Source organism: Pezoporus occidentalis, unplaced genomic scaffold (genome assembly GCF_034315485.1).
Source record: "Pezoporus occidentalis ecotype Australia unplaced genomic scaffold, CSIRO_AGI_Poc_V1 ctg26, whole genome shotgun sequence".
In the NCBI taxonomy this organism is placed as follows: domain Eukaryota; kingdom Metazoa; phylum Chordata; class Aves; order Psittaciformes; family Psittacidae; genus Pezoporus; species Pezoporus occidentalis.
This window is the reverse complement of record NW_026914502.1, coordinates 24,216-38,931: the sequence shown is the minus strand read 5'-3', so window position 1 is coordinate 38,931 and position 14,716 is coordinate 24,216.

Here is a 14,716-nt window from a genome sequence, read left to right as displayed (position 1 = left end):
GAAAGTGCAAGCAAAAACAAATTCTAGGTGTTTGGCTCCAGACACTGAATTAATGCAGCTCTGTGATATATCAAAGTGTACCGAGATCATGCAATCTATGTCATTGCCTTAGCATCTTCTGTAAAATGTTTTGCACATATACACATTTTATAAACTGCTTGTAAATAATACAGGCATTTAAAAATATTACTAAACTCCAAAAAGATGAACAGTAGACAAGCACACATTGCATTATAGAGGTCAGAATCTGATAGACAGACATGTTCAGTCAAGAAAGAAAAATGAAAATTCATCTCAGTAATATTTCTCTATCATATCACCTAGCAGAAACAGGAAGGCTGTATATGATAATCTGAGAAGCTCGTTTCACTCTTGTCACCTACAATTTCATGGCCTAATTCTTTCTTTATTGGATAAACTTTGCATATAAACACCAGAAAACACAAAAGTCTGGAAAGAATATAAATCCCCAGGTATCAGAGCATAAACAACCTCTTAAGTAGCACAGGAAGGAACTCTTCTCACCAGCAAGTCATTTTGTAAGCACCTAGATCTTGCCTCTCGTAGGGAAACATCTGGTGCCAAAAAAAGGATAATTCCATTTTCCTGTAGTTAAAGCTCACACACGTGAGGAAAAAAGCTAGCATTGAACACAGATGGCAACTCACATTTTTCTCTTGAGAAAGTGTGAAGTTGCGAGGATTATAAAGTTCAGACCACCTACCTGTGCTGCTTGCTTTGGCCAAAAAACGGCCAGGGTAACCCAGCAGTAGAAATCCAAATTGAAGATAATAATCTTTTGTTCTGATAGCAGTCAGCGCCCTTCCTGCTGATCCAGGATTGCCTTCTTCAGGTTGGCCATGAAGGTCTGCAGAGTGCTGGATATCGTGAAAATCTTCCTTTTTAAGCATTTTAAACCTTGTCTGCCCATTTTTTAGCCTGTGACATTTGTAGCTTCTCCTTCTGCCCAAATACCAGCTCTTTCCATTTGTTATGACACTGCAGAAATGACAGTATTTGTCAGTTTTCACCAGATTAAAATACATAAATGTAGGAGAAAAAGATTTTGGGGGTTAAAATCAAAAGAAAAAAATAATAATTTGTATTGCAGGATTCTTGAGCTCATTTCTTCTATCAGTAAAAAAAAGAAAATTATCGCAAAAATTTATAACTTTTTCAAGTGCTTCTTCCACTTCTTTCCCGCATGACCTGAATATATCCCAAACGTGCAAAGCAATGTTTATCATGCCAGGACTACATTTTTAATGTAGGCTTCAATTCAATAAATTAACTAAAAAAGGAATTAATGTTCATTTTTATCTTTAACTATATGACTCCCACATAGTATTTTCACTAGTCTTTACCCCAGTGTGATAGAAAAATAATATAGCATTCAAAATAGATAGTATTCAGTGGTTCTGCCCATTGAGTCATGAATCCTTACTTCTTTTCTTTGTGTGCTTCTCCATTAAAACACATATAAAACCAACTTTCCATCTTTAAAGATGTGTTTTTATATTCTGCCTGATAATTCTCTCTGAAGTATGTAGCTATTTTTATTATCATTTATTCAATCTTAAAACATAATCTAGGGCACAGATTGAAATCAGAAACCAGGCCGGTTTCCATGAAGATTATCGCAAAAGCCCCACTGACTACAACTGAGCCCAGATTACACCCATGTATGAAAGCCCTTTGCAACAAGTTCTGTGTCTGACAGAGGGGAACTGATGACATCTGTGCTTTTTGGTGGGGCTTCAATGATTTATCTATCTAGAAAATACCCTGTCACATCTGTTTTATCTGATTCTCTTACTCTAGAACTTCTTTCTCTTCTGGAAACTTTTTCCTTCCTTGTCCACATGACAAAAAACATTTCCTTCTCATGAGGAGTGCTTTGTCTTTTGATAATTCTTTAATCTCTGTTTCTGCATAGCATATAATCATATTTGTAGCAGACAATGGTCTTATTGCACTAGAAAAGGTTAGAGATGTGTTCTCAAAACTGACTTCAGGATAGTTAGAAAAAGAAACAGAGAAGAACAAAGAAATACAATGAGCAAAGTGCTAAGGCATAAAAAAGACAAGATGCTTACCAAATATTATGTCCATCCAGCAAAACACTTCTGTTCACATCTGCACTCAGAAGCTGGAGTAAAAATAGGAACGCTATTCCTATCTCTGTATGACTAGCTGCCATGCAAATATATCTTACAAGTCCTAAACAGCTACAGCACAAGATCTTCCAATGGTTTGTTGTGGAATATATGCAGTGCTTACTTATACACAACAGCAGTATTTCGGAAGTATGGCTGTTGCAGAATGACTCTAAGAGCAGAACCATAGAGTTCTGGAGGACTGTGCAAGCAAGGCAGGGGGTGGCCCCCACAGGTGGCCGGAGACCGGACCTGGGAGGAGAATGTGGAGGAAGCTGTGGGGGCTAACCAATACTGTTATGCCAAGAAGGAGTGGCTGAATACCACTCCTATATATTTGTGAACTGCGTCACAAATAAACTAGAAGTTGCTTATCACCCATATTGGGTTGGCCTGTCTGCTTCTCCTCGCCGCTTACATATGGCTAATGTAAAAATCAATGTCCCTTTATAATGGGTGAATTTGTAAATGAGATTATCAGAACTGCCTATTAAAATATGGTCTGTGATAAAAAGATACTGCATACAGGAAGACAGAAATACAGTAGGAAGGCTGTCATTTGGTGATTTGCTGACACTGCTATCTTTTTCCCAAATTGTTCTCCACATCAAGCAGACATTATCAGAAATAAGGGCAATATTATTTTCAGTTCCTCTAAACTTCTTCTTTATTTTTTTATGGTAACAGAAATTACCATAAAATGAGTAAAACTACCAATCATATTAAACACATCACATAAAATTTAGTTGGCAGAAAGAGTAATAAAAACAGAGAGGCAATAAAGAAGGGAAAATAAACAGCCAGAAGGTAAGGAGGAAGAAAGATCACTGAGAGCAGAATTCACAGCACAATCCCACAAGTTATCCCAGTATCCTCACAGACAGCACCAGTGATAAGTGCTACATACAGAACCAGATTAAAATGCTTTACATGGGTCTAATATATACTCCTGGACATTTTTCTGTGGAGGAAATCAGATGCCAAAGTCAGAAGAGCTATATCATATGTGGTTTTAGATTGAATAAAGTGAGAAGCCAGTGGTTGGTAGTTACGCTGGTGACTGAATTTTTACATAGGCTCTTTCTGCACATGGAGAGCATTTTTAATCCTGCCAAAAGGGGCCACAGCACTCCTCCAAAAATGGTTCTGGAGGATTCAACCCAGGAACAATATTAGATCCCAAATTGTCATGTACTTGCATGCGTAAGTTTTGTTCTCTCTCATGTATCAATTTCTTCCTGCAATCGAGTGCACATTTCTCCTCAAGATGTACAAAAGGCATACACCCATTATTTTCCACAAGACTTCTGGGACTTTCTGTGACAGTTCTCCTGCAGCAGAGGTAGCTGAGCAGCAGATATTTGCAGCTTCACCAAGCTGAAAATTCTGCCTACAAGAGAGGACATTTCCAGCTGCCTCTAACCATGGCAAATGTCCTGGAGGAGACAAGTTATCAGAATTCAAAATGCCCCATAAATGCGGGGAAGATACTGATTCTCTTCTGTTGTCACGCTGAGGACCCTAAAAAATAATGATTTAGCAATCAAGCCATCTGCCCTCAAGATATCAGGCATATAATGCAACATAATGTTGGGTAGGATAAGGCTCCTAAATTTCCTCAATGACTTTTTTTTTTCCCATTTCTTTCTTAATCCCCAAGAACTTGAAACATATTAAATTTCAAAAAAGTAAAATAGAGGGAACAGAAACTGGTAATGTATTCAGGATGGAAAGAAGGCTGAGTAGTATATTCATTCTAATTGTATTAACCTTCCCCCATAATGAAAGGGGGAAAGCCTACCATCTGTTTAAGTCATTAGTCAGTTCCATAATTAAAGGATTAAGATTAACTCTAACAATTTCATTCCTTTTCCTAGGAAACTGAACATCCAAATACTTAGTACTCGTCTACTGCCATTGAAAGGAGCTATTGATTAGTTTTCTGTCTTACATTTTGGGAGATTGCCATCATCCCAGACTTAGTCCAATTGATTTTATACTAGGAATATTCCACAAAGTTGAATATCATGTCCAATATATTAGGAAAAGATTTTTGTCAATCTGATATAAATAATAGTATATTACCAGTATAAAGTAATAGTTTAACCTTGCATGTTCCTGATTTCATATATTACAGTTCATGATTAACCCTAATTTGTATTTCCAACTATTCAAGAGCAGTGTTAAATAAAAGGAGTGATAACGGATGCCTTACACAGCTTTTAAGAATTAAGCATTTAGCCATTTTTTAAGTCAAAATGATTGTGGGCTATAATAAAGCAACAAAATCCAGGTGATGAATCTACTAAGACAAATCTACACGAAGGACCAAGTCAACCTAATTTTATCAAATGCCTTCTCTGTATCAGGGCAGCACTGCAGCAAGGATTTATCTGAGTGTTGACAGATATTCATTAACTCAGTCAGTAATGTTGTACTATCAATGCCTGATCATTATTTATTAAAATCACCTAATTACAATGGTAGGTATAATCTATCATTTTATTTGATCTTATATCCAGCATTTTTGTGAGATATTTAGGTTGGCAGAACTTAAAGAGTTGCTTCAGATCTTTACCTGGTTTAAGCGTAACTGAACAAGAGCCTCAGGAGAATGGTCCCCTTCAATGTATGCATTTGCTTACGTGATCCAAAGACCTTGGGGACAACATTTATATGAAAAGCACATAATTGCTAAGGTTCTTGTATCTCTGTTAATGGTGCTTTTATTCAAATCTTTAATCATATTTGCTATATCTCTTAGTAAAGCAGGCGAGGAATCCTGATGTTATTAGCACTGCTACCCACCACAAAGACCCCAACCATCCATCCATGTGGCAGGCTCTGCATCACGCAATACATCCAGAAACAATCCAGAAAACAGGAAGTGTAATTATGTTGATATTTACCAGTAACAACAAGTAATTCTTCATAGTAGAACTTAAAACCTTCAGTGAGGAGTTGCAGAAGAATATTACAATACTGCAAGTGACCCAAAAACAAAGTGGCAGGTGTAGCTCAGGGTTCTTAAAAACAAAGTGATGTACATTGAAAAAAAAAATGCTACCTTAAACTATATATGTAGATAATGTATGGGTTTGCATTAGCTACAAACACAAAGAAAGTCATCAGGGATACTTTTCAGAAAATGCCAGCAAAGTGCTATGAGGGGTCACAAGGAAAACCAAACATCAGCACTCCCTGTAAAAGGACTTGAGAGGGAAAAGCATTTTGCCATTCCCCTAAGCCACACTACGTTCATCCCACACAGAATATAGCTACAATAAGACCATGTCAAACAAAAGACTGGGAGAAATTGAAAACTCTATAGAGAAAAGGATGAGAGAGATGGTGTAAGATGTGAAATTGGTTCAGCTGGAAAGGAAACCACATAGATTAAACTTTAGCAAGGAAAAGGCACACTCGTTAGAGGGAATATGACAGAAGGCAAGAAAAAAATGGTACTGACTGATGTCCAGGTATGAGGAACAATCATTCTTCTCAATACCCAAATTTTCCCAAGATTGTCAAGCTACCAGTTTAAAACAAAGGAAGTTGTTAATTTTGGGAGATAATGTGTTATCCCCCAAAATTGTATGGTGGAACTCAAAGCAGTAGGATGCTGGGGTGGTGAAATGGGTTCACAGAGATAAGCCAAGGTCACAAAGAATAAGCCGTGAAGTGACTATTCATGTGGTATTTCTAATGCAGACTCTGGGTCCGAGTCCTTAAACCAGTGATTGTTAAAACCTCAGACAAAACCCCAGGGAAAATGGTCATTAATACTTCTTCAGGATGTAAATGGCTAGCCTTGCTTATCTTGCTTATCATGGTTTTGATGTTTGAACCCCCATTTTTACCTAAAACCACAATAATGCCTTTTTTCCCCTCCTGATCACCCAAAGCTGTTGGCTTAGCCTCTATAGCCCAAGCAGATACCACATCTTAAACACATTTCTGTGTTGCTGTTAAACTTTCAGCTAGAAAATTCCACTGACATTTTTATGCTGAGTGAGTCTACCCATACCCATTCTCCATTCTGCAGGCACAGACAGCCAACATACAGTTGGCAGAACAGGTCTCCAGACTTACTGTATTGACCAGATCCTTCATCTGCTACAACGAGAGCTTAAACACCTCTCTTACACCCAGATACTGATGCTTAAGTGTAGTCATATATATGAACTCAATTCAAACCCTAGTATAGCATTCACCTGACTAAATATGTTTACATTCAAACGTGAGGCAGCCAGCATGAACATCATTTGTAGTCAATGGATTAAAGTAAAATGGTCACTTGAAGAGGCCACCCATTTCAACTTAATATGCATTTGATAAAACAGACCATGTTCTAAAGCCCTTATTTCTCCCTCCCAGTATGGAGGGAACATGTGGTGAGCTCAGATGAAGATACCCACACTGTGAAGTTTTTATCAGCTGCGTGCTACCTTCAGTCATGTTTACACTATTCAGAGCAGGCAAGGAAATAAAAACTCCTTCCCAAGTATAAGGTATGTATTACATCTGCAGAGTGATGTGCATCTATACAAACACATAAGCATGCACATAACACACCATTACCTGCAGTTTGGGCTTATTTTTTTTTTTTTCTATTTCACCAGGAAATGGAAATATAACTCAATGCAATCCTCACATTAGCTTACTATAAATTCCTAGTCTTTAAGCTAATGGTGAAATAATGCTCCGCCCATTAGTTTAATGATTATATCATGCTTAATATAAGCTTTTCCCCCCTCTTTTTTTTCCTCTTTCATTAACTCAGTCTAACACTTGCAGGCAATTTGCTCTCACAATGAAGTTGTCAATCTTTTTCCTTGCATGTAACATGTCTGTAATAGCACAGACCTAATGCAATGCATTTATCAGACAGATACCTCTTTTAATTTATTGACTCAAAACTTATTTTGAGCTATCTATGATAAAGTGTATTAATGGAGCATATTTTAAGGAGAACATTTAGAGATTTTCCTTTTGAACTACTTCTGCTTCCTTGCCAGTGTTTGGTTTAGAATAATCTAGCTGTCACTTGGAAAAAAGGAAAAGTAGGTGAAACTGATGCAGAGTAAAGTCCCTCAGCTCACACTGCTCATCACAGTGCCAGAGCAATATGGCCTACAGCTAAACAGACTTGAAAGCCTGGAATGTTTAGTGAAATATTAAAAGGATGCCCCTCTCCTCCAACACATCTAGTTTAAAGCTCTCTTGATCAGCCTGGCAAGCCTCCTACCAAAACAGCTCTTCCCCTTCCTTGTCAGACCAGCTCCACCAGCTGCCTGTAACCTTTTGGCACTTCAGGTTTCTCTGCCACATGCGATCATGTTTGGGTCCGTACCTCTTGCTTATAGAGTCTGATCTGCCACTCTAGTCCAAACTGTGGACAGTGCTTGTCCCCGTGGTATTCCTGTATGCTTGCTGGATGTTGTCCAAAAGCCTATGCAGAAAAGAGATACTGTATACTCAATAAGATATAATCACAAAGTGCTTTACACACACCACCTATGTCCCTTTGTCTAGCTATTGCATGGCATTTTCTTAACCACCTGGTCTCTTTGACTGTGTCCGCTCTGCCAGATGAACTGAATTCATTTAAATTACTTTTTTTCTTAAAAAAAGATCTAAAATATTAAGCATTGATTGAATTCCACAGCCCAACGAGTGCAGCTAGAACTATTTGCAGTTCATAAGTTACCTTGTTTTGTTCCTGTTCATAAATTATCCACAAAGGACTTTGATTTTTACTAATCTGCTCATTATTCAAGGCTATTTGGCAAAAAATTAATGCAAACATATTTCAAATATGGATTCTGTCTGTGGACTAGTCACTTCAGTTACCTCCTTGACTATCTGTTATTTATGGCCCGTGAGTGGTCCATTAAACAACGTGGCATTTCCCCACACCTTGGCTAGATGTTTGGGCCAAACCGCTGAGACTCTTTCTCATACAGAAATGCCATTCAGCTTTCTCCAGCGTCTCCTCAAACCAGCTCCAGGTTTCAATTATGAGAAACTTGTGGAAATCAGAGTAGTAGAAAGTGGAGGTGGTTGAAGTTACTCTCTTAATGACTTGAGCATAATAACCCTGACTTAACCTGCATTCACAGACCAGAGGTGTTTCCCACAGCTTCCTAGATGACTTACTTATTCCGTAACTTACAAATTATGGATAGAAGACCAACTGCTTTTTACCCTACTGCCCTGCTTCTTTGTAGTCTACCTAACCTCGTTTAGAGCTAGCTTGGATACCTCTACAGAAATGATGCAGATACAGCTAAAGTTTATTCAAGAAATGAGAAAAAGTTAGGTGGGATGTTTTGTTCATTTACAACAGAATAGGCAATGTACTTACCCAAGTTAAATGAAGCCAGCAGGGAGAGTTTCTCAGACCACAGCACCAGGCTGGTTTGAGTACATGCCCTCTGCAACATCCTCATCCATACTTTCCTCAGAGTTGCCTGGGATTCATTCAACTTCTGGCAATGCTCAGTGAAGCCTCCCCAGTCCTTACACTCCCGAGTGTCTTTGGTCCAAATAGGGCTTGACACCAAAACTCAAACATCTGTCCCTTCATAAAGTTCTGATTTTTAAGAGATTTTGAAGCAAGTCAACAGTTACACCCACCAGTTTCTGGGGATATTTTACTTCTTACTTTTTCAAATTAGACAAGTGGAAGAGGCTGCCTAAGGGCTCGTATACCTTTTTACAGAGTAGTGATAAAAGCCACCAAAATCATAATAGCTGCCTGTTTCTTCTTTAAAATGCTCTTGCTTGGCTTTAGAAAAGAGAAATCACCTCTTTAGTGTCATTTTGATCAGCACTGCCACCATCTGCACAAGGCTTAACTCATACAGCGGGGATTTGCCTATAGATTTCAACCAAAGCGGCACCAACTGTGTTTTCAGAGCTGACAGAATCAAAGTATAAGGAATTAAACAAAGTGATTCATTGAAGAGTTGAATTGGCTGATCCATGTTGCCAATCCATCACTGCAAAGTCTTTCACAGTAAGGCCTGATAGGAGGGGGAAAAAAATATCAGAAAAAAGTTTCCCCAACACAATCAGACCTGCTCAATGTGAAGGAAAGAGGCAGAGAAAGCACATGTGTTTATCTGGTGCATTGCTGAGCCGTAGCTCTTCTTCCAGACTCAGTCAATACATTTTCCCCTTAAATTCCCCTGTCCACTGTACAGAAGTCAGCTGTGTTTGTTTACCGGCAGATAACCATCTTAATTAGACTACTCTATTGAAGCCCTGTTCTAGACGAGCACAGAAATAGCTCTGTTCCTTCTGCCATTGTTTTCTTCTGAGGTGTCTCTTGCTAAAAGGTGTCTCTTTCTGCTTAATGAAACGGAGTAATGTAAATGCCATCCAGTGATCTTTGTGCCCGTGTCATTCCTACTGAAGTGGACCTAGACAGCACCCAGTTAATGAGTACAAGTCATTAAAAATAAAGGGGAAAAAAGAAAAAAACAAAAGAAGCATTAACAGCCAGCTTATTTATTTTCAGGCATCTCATTCCCACAGCACTGAAAACAATTGCAATCAAGTAAAACGGCACCTGATTTATGTTCTGAGCATGGAGCCTGCACACACTGCAGGCATATTCTGAGAAGCAAGTACGGAATTATCGAGCAAGCTTTTCACGGCTAGCATATCTACTATGCAGAAAAGCTCATAGCACAGATCCCTATGCCACGTGCTGCTACTAGAGACCTAAATCACTATGCCGTAAGGATTATTGCAGCCTCATAGGTAGCCAAGGCCATTTCCAAGACCAGCAATGCTTGTCAATCCCTACTGAATTCAGTAAAGATTTGCCTGAAAGAGAAGGCAAAGCCTCACCCCACAGTGTCACATCCAACCAAAGAACTATTACTTCCCATACACATGCTCCTTTTTTTCTGATCCTCAACATGTACTGCATACCAATCATGTAACAAGTACCGGGCATGTTTAGGGGCACAGAAGTGCAATACTTTGTTTACAGTTCACAGCCTTACACAAACTCCTGGTAAGGCAAGAAGGTGGGAAAATACTTTGAAAACTATGGGAGACTTGCTTTTCCTGGAACAAGTTTTCCATGGTCATAGGGCAGCACCCTTCTGTTTTCTTTCTTTCCTCCTTTCTTCTTGAGAGGGCTATGAATAGAAAAAGTCTTTCAGGAAAGAAATCTAAAGCCCTCCCTCACCACCTTTTTGGACAAAGCTACCAAAAATACAGGGTCATATTCTTCCACCGATCTCTTCCAACTGCATGTAAAAGCCAGAAGGAAGGTACTTTTTGAGGAAGGAGCCCAAATATGATGATCAGTCATTTCAGTTCTCCACCTCTTCAGCAATAAAGAGCAACAAGCAGAGGAAGAAGCATGCCAAGAGACCCACCAAAAGAAAAAATAGCTTCCACAAATCAGTACCGGAGCAAGCAATTGAGGGGGAAGTGGGGTCAGATTGGTGGTGTGAAGTATAGGACTATACTCAAGTCATGTCTTTTAAATCTGGGCATTTCTGTGTGAAGCAAGGAGTCACAGAAGCTAGCAGAATATTTCTATTAAGAGCATGCTTTGATGGCTGCATTTTTTTCCCCTCAATATCATGCTCTTGCCACCTGAGAAACTGTAAGCTTTTAGTGCAAGTTAAGAAGATTGGCAGAAATTCTTACTCTGTCACTGGCTTTTCTTAAAACTTGACTCCAGGAAACTGCTAGCTTTTTCACAGCCACAACCTAAAAATAATATGAAGCAGATTAAGGAAAACAACATAATCAGTTCTGCAGAGCCATAGTCAAAGTTCCAGGTTAAATAGCTGTTCTAGCGTACACTCTCCATCTCTGTACACCCCAGCAGAGACATAAATATTAAGAGCTGGCTAATACTTTTCCACACACTTTTAGCATCAACCAAAGCAAGTGGTAATGCCAGAAAAGCACAGATTTCAGAGTAGGCACATTCCACAATATCTGCATGTTGCTTCTAACTCAGGGCTTCCACTCCTTCCCAAACCTCTTGTACCACACGGTGTCAGAGACAAGAACCCAACCTTCCCTTGGCCAAGAGCCCTTCTCCACTTTTTGCTGATGCTAATCTAAACATAGGCACTTTGCAAGGCCACTGCCTTAGAACATTGAAAATGAAGCAAGGAGGGCAATTCAGTTAACTAAAATGTCACACTGACATAATCACGTTACAGCACCTGGTCACTGTAGGTTTATTTTGGAACTGACCAAGCAGCCTTATTATTATACTGTATCTATTAAGGCTATTGTCTACTAAATAACATGAAGAATAATAAATGCATCTTTGTTTGTTGTTTTTTTTTTAAAAAAAGGTTTAATTTCGTTTTCCCAGCAGCCTTGAAGATGTACAATGACTGTTTGCCAATTCAAAGACAACATTTACTCATCTGTCCTTTACTGCAAGCAGTTATTATCATAGAAATAGTTGGATATTCTTCAGCTGTTCCCCACTCCACTTTGCTTTTTAATTAGCACTGTTTCCAGGAAATTAAGTGGCTGGATTTGTCAATACTCTATACTTCTCATATGCTGTGATATTACACAGTGACATGATCAACAAACTTCTCTTTCTGGCCCTGGAATATTGTGCCCACGTCTGTCCTGTTTGCTTTCCATCCATGGTCCAATGAAAGAAATTTGAAAATGAGTAAGCCCATTTGTATCCTAGTCACATCCTTGGGCACAGATGAGGGATGCAACCTAATGACAAAGTTTAAATGAGATCATACATGACTCCCAATATCATGGTCAAAAGCTAAATAAAGTTAGCGTTTTTCTCAGACATCATCAGGCTAACAAAGTTCAGTTCCACTTACAAATGAATGCAGATGGCATGTTTGCTTTGTTATTCTCCTACCCTTTCACATCTGCTAAATAATCTCCCAGCTCTTCAAAGTCCTTTTAAATTGTGCCTAAGCTGTAATATGGTGAAAGCCAAGAGTATTTTACTAATTTGAACTGGTCTCTGCTTTAATCTCATAGCATTTTCAATCCTTCATTTAAAAAAAAAAAAAGAAAAAAAGAAGTGATTGCTATTTCTTTCTCTTCCCTTTGAGACTTTCAGTAGCCTTTGAGCTAGGAATAATAATTCTTTTTGAATAACAATGCACACAGGGACCATGAGGATTTATTGAGTACAACCTACTGTAGTCTATCCATCAAAGTGACACTTAGTCACTTACAAACTTCCTGTGCTTACTGTACTTAATGAACACTTCACAAGTTCCTGCAGTATTATTTTTGCCTAATGGGAAAGCCTCTCATGTGTTTCTTAGGGAGGCAGAGGAATTTCCCTAAACAGTAAAGAGATCTGCCTGAGCCCTTGGTAGTTACAGCACATGTTGACGTTTGATCAATGCTGTGCATGTCTCACCATTTCTCATTTGCTCCTCCCATAACACAGCACATACTTTAAGATGAACATTTTCATGGCTATTTTGCAATGGAATTTCATGAGCTGCTCCAGAGCCCCAAGTTTACTCAGTACCCCTGTGATTCTGACTCCCAATTTCCACTTGGCATCACAAGCACAACTCCTCTTTTGCATGAATTGCACATGACTGCAATGATTATTTCCCTTCTTTCTAGGGTGAGAAACTCAGAGTTTTCTCATGTCCAACCTTGTCTCTACCAACATCCTTACAAATATTTGGCAAGTAAAATTCTCCTTGGGGCCAGGCAACTAAAAGTAAGAAACTGCTTGTTTTCCCTTAAGCCGTTACTGCATATCCTTGAAGATGTCTCTCTTCCCTTCATCGTTCTTCAAGTTCTCCCATCCTTGTCTCCAACTTTCTTCTGAGTAAGTGCTTCTGTAATCACCTGTTCTCCTTCTTAGCTCTGTCATAAAGCAGAGGACAACTCTTTCACACTTCCTAACTGTTATGATGGCCACCTCTCATTTTCATTATTAGCAAGACAGCTGCCAGGACAAGTCAAAAATCCTCCTACCTACAAGTCCTGGTAGGCAACCAAAATGTCCATGCCACTTTTCCTCAAGATCAACATGCAAATGTGGCCTCTTTGGGACAGCATACCAGCTACAACAGTCCTTGTTCAAGTTTAAAACCTCTAGCAATCCTCTGTGAGAGCCACACTGTCCCTACTCCAGCAGGAGACAGGGACCCTGGAAAAAACATTGACATTGGCATAATTTGGAAACAAACTTCAAAGAGAAGTTCCCACTTCATCTGAAAAAGTATGTGAATCCCTACTATACATCCCCAAACACACAGACAAGGATGATCATGAGAGAGTTACTGGCACTGCTGCTTAGCCCCAGAGGTAGACAGGCTCCTTTACCCACACCACCATCCTGCAAGCTCAAGACAAACCCAAATCACTTGCCACAGTCAAAATACCATTCTCCCAAGGAAGTAAAAAATTAAGCTTCTTGAATTGGAAAAGCTCAGTTCTTTTCCAAGTTTTCAGCAAATCACAACAATTTTTCTGCCTATTTAATACGACAAAGACTTGAGCAACACAAGTTGCCTGAAAAAAATGGCTGTATGGTCCTTAGTAATTGACTCTTGCTGAAGATGTCTCAGCAGCTTCTGTCTGTTCAGTGCAGAGCATAGGCTATAACAAAGGAGTCCTAGTGAACAGCCTAATTACTGCTCATATTTCTCTGGCATCCATACAAGTAGAACAGCTGCAACAGGGATGCTTCTCCCTACAGCTTCTGTTTTAAAACAGGCAGATGTGATTTGACCCTCTCTGCTAAGTGTCTCTTACTACACCACCAAAACAAAGAAGAGTACAAGATGCCACCATTAGCAACCTTCTCTGAATGGCATCTCTCTCCTAAGATGTTCTCTTTTTAATACAGACTCTTGTATTTGGTGAAGCTAACTCAAGTTTGTGCCTAGCTTCTAGACAATTGAACTGGTGTTTCCTACTTAAAATGCACCACAAAATAATTTGTCTGAGCATCTTCCAGATCCTTTCCAAAGCCAAAAAACTGGGAGGTAGCACCTTTGTCTGCAGAGAAAGATGTGGGCCACTCCAATCACACAAAATACACCAGCTAGAATAAGAATGCCCATGTTCTGAAAATATTTGTATGTAGGTCAGGGAGTCTTTAAAAGTGCATTGGAACAATATTAATGTCACTGACCTGTCTGATCACAAGTGCAGCCACTGCCTCAAACCATCTCAGAATTGTTCCTTTTGAGAGCAAGTACCTGCTGCCCTTCGAAACCTCCCTTTATCTGCAGAGGGATGGGGCGAGAAATTATTTATTAGCAGATGTTCAGCTATATTTACTGCTTTTAATAAGAAAGAAAACTTTAAAAAGGGCACTTGGTTTCCACTTAATGACCCCTGAAGATTTATAATTGGAGATATGTGGCACCAGAGCTATGGGCAAATTTGCATTGCTGCTGTTCAGCTGGGTTTTGCCTCAAGTTAACTCATGCTTCATGTTCTGGTGCAGCTAATCTGTTTTTCCATAAGCACAAAATACTTGCTTTCCTTGGGGAAAAGACAAAAGGCAAAAAACAACAAAAAAGCCCCATGTGCACAGAGACAGCACA